We start from the raw sequence: 6,691 nt of genomic DNA on the forward strand, positions 1-6,691 counted from the left end.
GGGATCAACTATAATATGTATATTTGTATTCATAAGTTTTTACTAAAGGACCTCTCCCACCTTAAACATAAAGGACGGGAATTGTAATTTACTCTTTATTTTATATGCAAAGAGTAAAGTTAACTCAATAGAAAGTGATGAATTTTCACCATGACATCAAGATTTCTAGGGATCAACTACAATATATTTGTATTCATAAGTTTTTACATTCTTTCATTCGTAATAAATGTTTAACTTTAGATGGTTGTCGGATGAAGATTTGATGAATTGAGTGCAAAATACGACAACTGACACTCTATCTTGATTACGTTTACAACCATCTAAAGGTGTTTAAAAAAATCTGGATCCAAAATAAACAAAATCTGTATCTGAAAATCGGTTAATCCGTATTATCGGATTCGGATATGGATTTCCAAAAATCTCAGATAATCAGATTATCCTATATCCGAAAACAAAAACATATATATATATATATATATATATATATATATATATATATATATATATATACATAGGCTAATGCTAGACAAAAAACCCTAAAAATTTTAAGAAACCCTAGAAAACCCACCTCCCTACATTTTTTTTTTTTTTTTGAAAAAAATAACACATGTAATATACATGTTTTTTAAGAGTTTTGGGCCAAAAAAAGCGCCGAAGGATTTTTTTTAAAAAAAAATAAACAAATTTCAACAACTTTTGTGACTAACATGTGTTAGACAAAAAATGCTGAAACTTGTTTATTTTTTTTAAAAACATTCCTTCGGCGCTTTTTTGTTTTTTTTTTGGCCCAAAACTCTTAAAAACATGTATATTACATGTGTTATTTTTTCAAAAAAAAATTTGTCGGGAGGTTGGGTTTTCTAGGGTTTCTTAAAATTTTTAGAGTTTTGTATATAGCCCAACCCTATATATATCTATCTATTATACTAAATGAATTCTCTTAAGCCACAAGGTTTATTCTTAGCCAATCATTTTGATGATGTGGACACCCTCTTAGGCTAGAGAATTCAGAATAAGCGGGAATACCTTTTCTCCTCTTTTCTTTCACGCGGCCTATTTCTTCTCACGTACGCTTCTCTTTTTCTTTTATCCCACACATTAACCCTAATTTCCTCCCATTTTCTTTCATCAGCCACATTCACAAACCCTAATACTACAAGTTCTTCCCAGCAAATCTGCGATTCAGTCTCACAAATCCAAGAACGAGATATGTTTCTCATGTCCACCAGTGATATTCTGAGGTATGTTTACTTGATCTTTCAATCCGAGATTCCTTTGTTTATTTCGTTTTACATTCCATCGAATTTGTTGGTGTTTTGCAATAATCGGTGTTCACGATTTCACCTTTTTGGGTTTTAAGTATTTTGGTTCTTGACTTGATAGAAGCTAATTCTTTATTGATTGTTACCCAAGTTCTAGGGTTCAGTTGACTGATTCAGGACTGCAATTGTTCAGCCGTGGTTTAACCTTGGCGATTTGTTCTGAATATAAACAACTATGAGCATTCAACATCTTCTCCGCTACAAGGTTCTTCGATCTCTAATTGCATCAATGTATGTTTTTTATGAATAGTGTTTCAGATGTGTATAATCTTAATTTGAATCAATCATTAATCAAAACACGTGTGTTTCATATCTTTGATATTCGGATTCTGATTTTGATTTGAAATGGATATTTTTTATGACTCTAATTTAGAATTGTGAAATCGGAGTTCCATTGCATTATAGTTATGATTCAAACCAGGGCTTTTCATAAGAAATTTTTGAGAAATTCATGTTCGTTTTTTGTGTTGTGTAAATGAATTAGACTTGTGGTAGTTTAATATATTCTTTATAAAATCAATATGTATTTTTTATGCATCTCTGACTTATATGCTAACGTATTTTTTTTATTTTTCTGTATGATAATTCTTTTGATGTTGGCGGTTTTGTTGGGTAACGGGTCAAATGGGTTCGGATCAGAATAGGCTAACTAATTATTGTTTCAATTTTTGGTTCAGGTCAAAACAGGTTCCTTTCTAAACGGGTTGATTAAAAACCACAACTGATCATATTTAATAACAACAAGCTGTCAAGGATTTTATCACAAATTGTCTAAAAACCTATTTGTTTATGTTGTATGTTTTGTGATATCTTGATTTTTTCCTGTTTTAAGTGCTCATTTTTTTCTTATGAGTAATGCAATTTATGCCAGTTCAGGTGTGTATATCAGTCTTAGGAAATCATATATCATCTCAATGTGTGTATATGTTTGAAGATAAATTCTAAGTAAAGGATAGTCTTTTTAGTAAATATATATGGTATATATGTTTGTATGCAGTCATATGAACAATGTTAGAATTGAAATGTCATCTTAACCACATATCCTTATGGAAGCATTTTTTATTTTTCTCTATTATAATTCTTTTGATGTTGGCGAGTTGGGTTGAGTAACGGGTCAAAATGTATAGGTTTTTGATATTTACCATTGATGTGTTCGTTGATAACGGGTTTTACATTTGATCGGATATACTTTTGTTCTGTGTTATTATTGTCTTTTAGATGGGGTTTGTTAATTTGACTAAATATAAACTTGTGTTTCGATTTTCTCTAATCTGTAGCTTTAAATAAAATTGTAATAGCTGGTAACATGCTTTTATTTTCAAACATCTATTATTTTCCAAATGTTGGATCTAAAGTTTGGCTTGAAGGAATGAAAGGAAGGGCTACCCATATTCTATTTTGCACTACTGTCATTTTTCTTAGAAGATTACTTCTAGATAGCAGCTTGCAAGGCGCAACTCATGTTATCGCTGATGAGATCCATGAACGAGGGATGACTGAAGGTAACGGGAAGAAATATGTAAAAGTTAATGTCAAGATGGGTTGGCTGGGCGACATGTCAAAATGGGTTCAGATTGAATCGGGTCTTTTCTATAATGGGTCTGGTCAGGTCCAATTGATCTTTAAAACACTTTTTCTTTCTAATTTGTTGGAACTATGTTAATAAATAGTTAATGCGTTAGCTATAGTTACCATGTACAATTTTATTACGGCAATGCAAATCTTTGACGTCGCCTCTTGGCAACTTCCAACCTTTTTGACCAGTTTCAAATAGTTTACTACCAAGTTTAAAGGTTTCATAACTTGATTTAAGTTTCTTACATTTGTGTAATATACTAGGGTGCAAGAATAGTTGATACGAAGGCTGAGCGATACATGCGGGTTTGTTGTGTGGTGTCTTTGTCAATTCATTTTGTATATGTTCCGAAAAACTATTGCGGATTTACTATTTAAAACCATTATCTTCAATGCCTAATGTTTTTGCGTTCACAGTGGTCGTTTTCCGTTTACTCCCATGAATCTGCGATACCTAATCTGCTATTCTTCCCACACACCGGCCCACTTCGGCGACTCTCCAGCATAGAGGTAACTTTTCATTTGTTTAGTTGCTTTATTTATTCTATTATTTGGTTCTATATTGGTGTGACCTATGCATAATGTTGTTTGGGTCCCTCGATGGTGTAATGACCAGACCCACATAGACTAACAATATGTATCGATGGGCAATTGTCAGTCTTTATTTTGGTAATTTCACTGATGAAGTGTCTATTTTCATGATATTTCTTATCAATACTTTTTACGTTACGGAAAAATGTACCAGGTAATAAATAAAAATCATGTATATATGTAACCAATAACCAAACATTAAATGACGAAAAGGAGAATATGAAAAACTAAATTGACAAACTCAACATGAAATCAATGAATAAAGATTTAAATTGTTGGTCTTTTTTCTCAACAGGTGCTTTATACAAGTGTAATCAGTTCTTTACCTCTTTAAGCCTTTCCGGTATGATTTACTTATTACTATTTTCGTACCAAACCTCATGTAAGCAACCACCAAGAATTTTGAATTTAGCTACCTAATTTTAAACAATTAACATGTCGTTTATATTACTTATTTTATCCTCCATCGATACAACGAGTAATGCATGAATGCGACAATCACTAATGCAACAGTGACGTCTGGTATGTAACCTGTAACGGTGTATGTGTGTGTTGACGATGCCTGTATGCGTGTGTTGACAATGTTGGTGTCACGCTTCTTAGGCTTCACGACCGCTACCACCTCTCACCGCCAAAATTAGCCCTCACACGTTTAAGGTAAGTGTTTTATCCCGTCTTCATAATTTTCCTTCCGATTATATATATGTGATATTTTTGCTGGTTAGTTTGTCAAAAGTTATTCAGAAACCTTAGGTTCCATCTCAAATGGTTCACTCCTATAGCTGAGTTTGGTTGAAGCCTTCTAGCATAGTTCGAACTGAGGACGTGAAATTTGTCGTCTAAAGGTAATGACTTTCATGATATGCTAATGCAATTGTTTACCTGCAAGCTAAACTTACTATCAACTTAAAGCTGAACAAATACTCTTCTTAGTGCTCCTTCCCAAAAACTGTCTACCTTATAATTTGGTACGAATTTTGAAGGGAAAAAAGTTGGAGAGACAGAATTTAAGACTATTTGTCCGGTTTTTGAAAGATTAATGTGCATACTAATAAGTTTGAAATAATTAAAAGTAAACTGCCATTTTAGTCCCTGAGTTTTTGTCCAAATAGTTTTTTTTTCTACAAATTGCATAGTGTTGTTTGGGTCCCTCGACAGTGCAATGACCAGACCCACATAGACTAACAATATGTATCAATGAGCAATTGCCAGTCTTTATTTTGGTAATTTCACTGATGAAGTGTCTATTTTCATGATATTTCTTATCAATACTTTTTTATGTTACGAAAAAATGTACTAGGTAATAAATTAAAATTATGTATATATGTAACCAATAACCAAACATTAAAGGACGAAAGGGAGAATATGAAAAACTAAATTGACAAACTCAGCATGAAATCAATGAATAAATATTTAAATAGTTGGTCTTCTTTCTCAACAGGTGCTTTATACAAGTGTAATCAGTTCTTTACCTCTTTAAGCGTTTCCGGTATGATTTACTTACTACTATTTTCGTACCAAACCTCATGTAAGCAACCACCAATAATTTTGAATTTAGCTACCTAATTTTAAACAATTAATATGTGATAGAGATTGAATCGGATGATGATGAAATCAGATACACAATTTATTGAATTGAAGAAGATGATCCAAAGGATCTACAATGGATAACTAATCACTAAAGTGGTCCAGGGCTATGCCCTTCTCATGCTGATGCAATGAGCCTAACAAACTGAATCATATCTCTCATACCCTCCTAAATGACTATTTATCCTTATTTATAGAAATAGCAATTACACTTTACCCCCTCCTAGAATAGACAAATGACAATTAACTATAAACCAGATTATGATTCCTATCAATATGTCGTTTATATTAATCATTTCATCCTCCATCGATACAACGAGTAATGCATGAATGCGACAATCACTGATGCAACAGGGACGTCGGGTATGTAACCTGTAACGGTGTATGTGTCGACGGTGCGTGTATGCGTGTGTTGACAATGTCACTGTAACACCCCCCAAAACCCCACCTGCGGAAAACCCCGCGAGGCGTGTTACGCATCAGAGTTCGAGCCACCAATCACATTGAACCAATGGTAAATACTTAATTAAAACATAATATCAAATCCCGAAATGTTGTGTAGCGGAAGCATATAAATATCGTTTAGCAAATGTGTCATAATAATACTTAAAACCAATGTATCAAATGTAAATTAATCCAAGAGCCTCGATCCATGACCACTCCAGCACTCCCAGATAGCAAGTCCATGTTCCAAACGTTAATGACCTACAAGCATGCAAACAAGTGTGTCAGACTACGCTGGTGAGTTCAAGGTGTTGCTTACGTGTGAAGTTACCAGATATTAGTTAAATCAACTCGTAGTTTGGTTTAGATGTCATTGTTAACTCGTTTATTGTACCGTATGCAGCGTCAATGATGGGAATGCCTAACCCCAATGCCCATAACCAGGCATTGGTCAAAGTCAAGGTATCAAACAACCTTGATAAGCTGTAGGAGGTCTTATATCCGCGTTGTATTCACATGTTGTCCCAGTAATTAGTTCACGCCCGTCCTTACGGCCCGGTGTGAGGGTGCCAAACCTAATAGCGCTATCAACTAATTACCCCATTGCCTTACAGGCAATCCGGTAGATGATTGTTTCTATGTTCCAGTTGTTTACCCCAAGTTTCCCTTTCCAAATGTTTACCAGTTGTCCCAAACCACCGGGACGCATGCTTGAGAAAATGCAATGAACTCACCTGGGGTTGCTCGGTATGTTACACGGAAAGATTCAGTTAAGCTACAATGTGATCAACCACGTCCTAGCATGTTTACCATACAAGTCAGGTTGGGTTCAAGTAAGCACGTGTAGGTTTCACACAAGTTAACACATAAAGAACACACACGGATCATACACTAACAACGTTCAACAGTTATAACGTATTCACGAATTGGGCTCGCACAAGTCCAAAACCTATTGGCCCAAGTAAAATAACACAAGCAAATCCAAATAACATTCTCGGCCCAATCAGATAACACACAATTATCTTGTGCGACCCAATTTGGGTTGTGCGTTCCGACTAACCCAGCCCAACTACACACCCGGCCCAACAGTTAGCAAACATAACCCTTGTGCGGTCCAGTAACCTTGTGCGACCGTGGGTGCTTTGTGCGACAGAGACATCTTGTGCGACTGA

This window comes from Helianthus annuus, chromosome 4 (genome assembly GCF_002127325.2).
Source record: "Helianthus annuus cultivar XRQ/B chromosome 4, HanXRQr2.0-SUNRISE, whole genome shotgun sequence".
Lineage (NCBI taxonomy): Eukaryota > Viridiplantae > Streptophyta > Magnoliopsida > Asterales > Asteraceae > Helianthus > Helianthus annuus.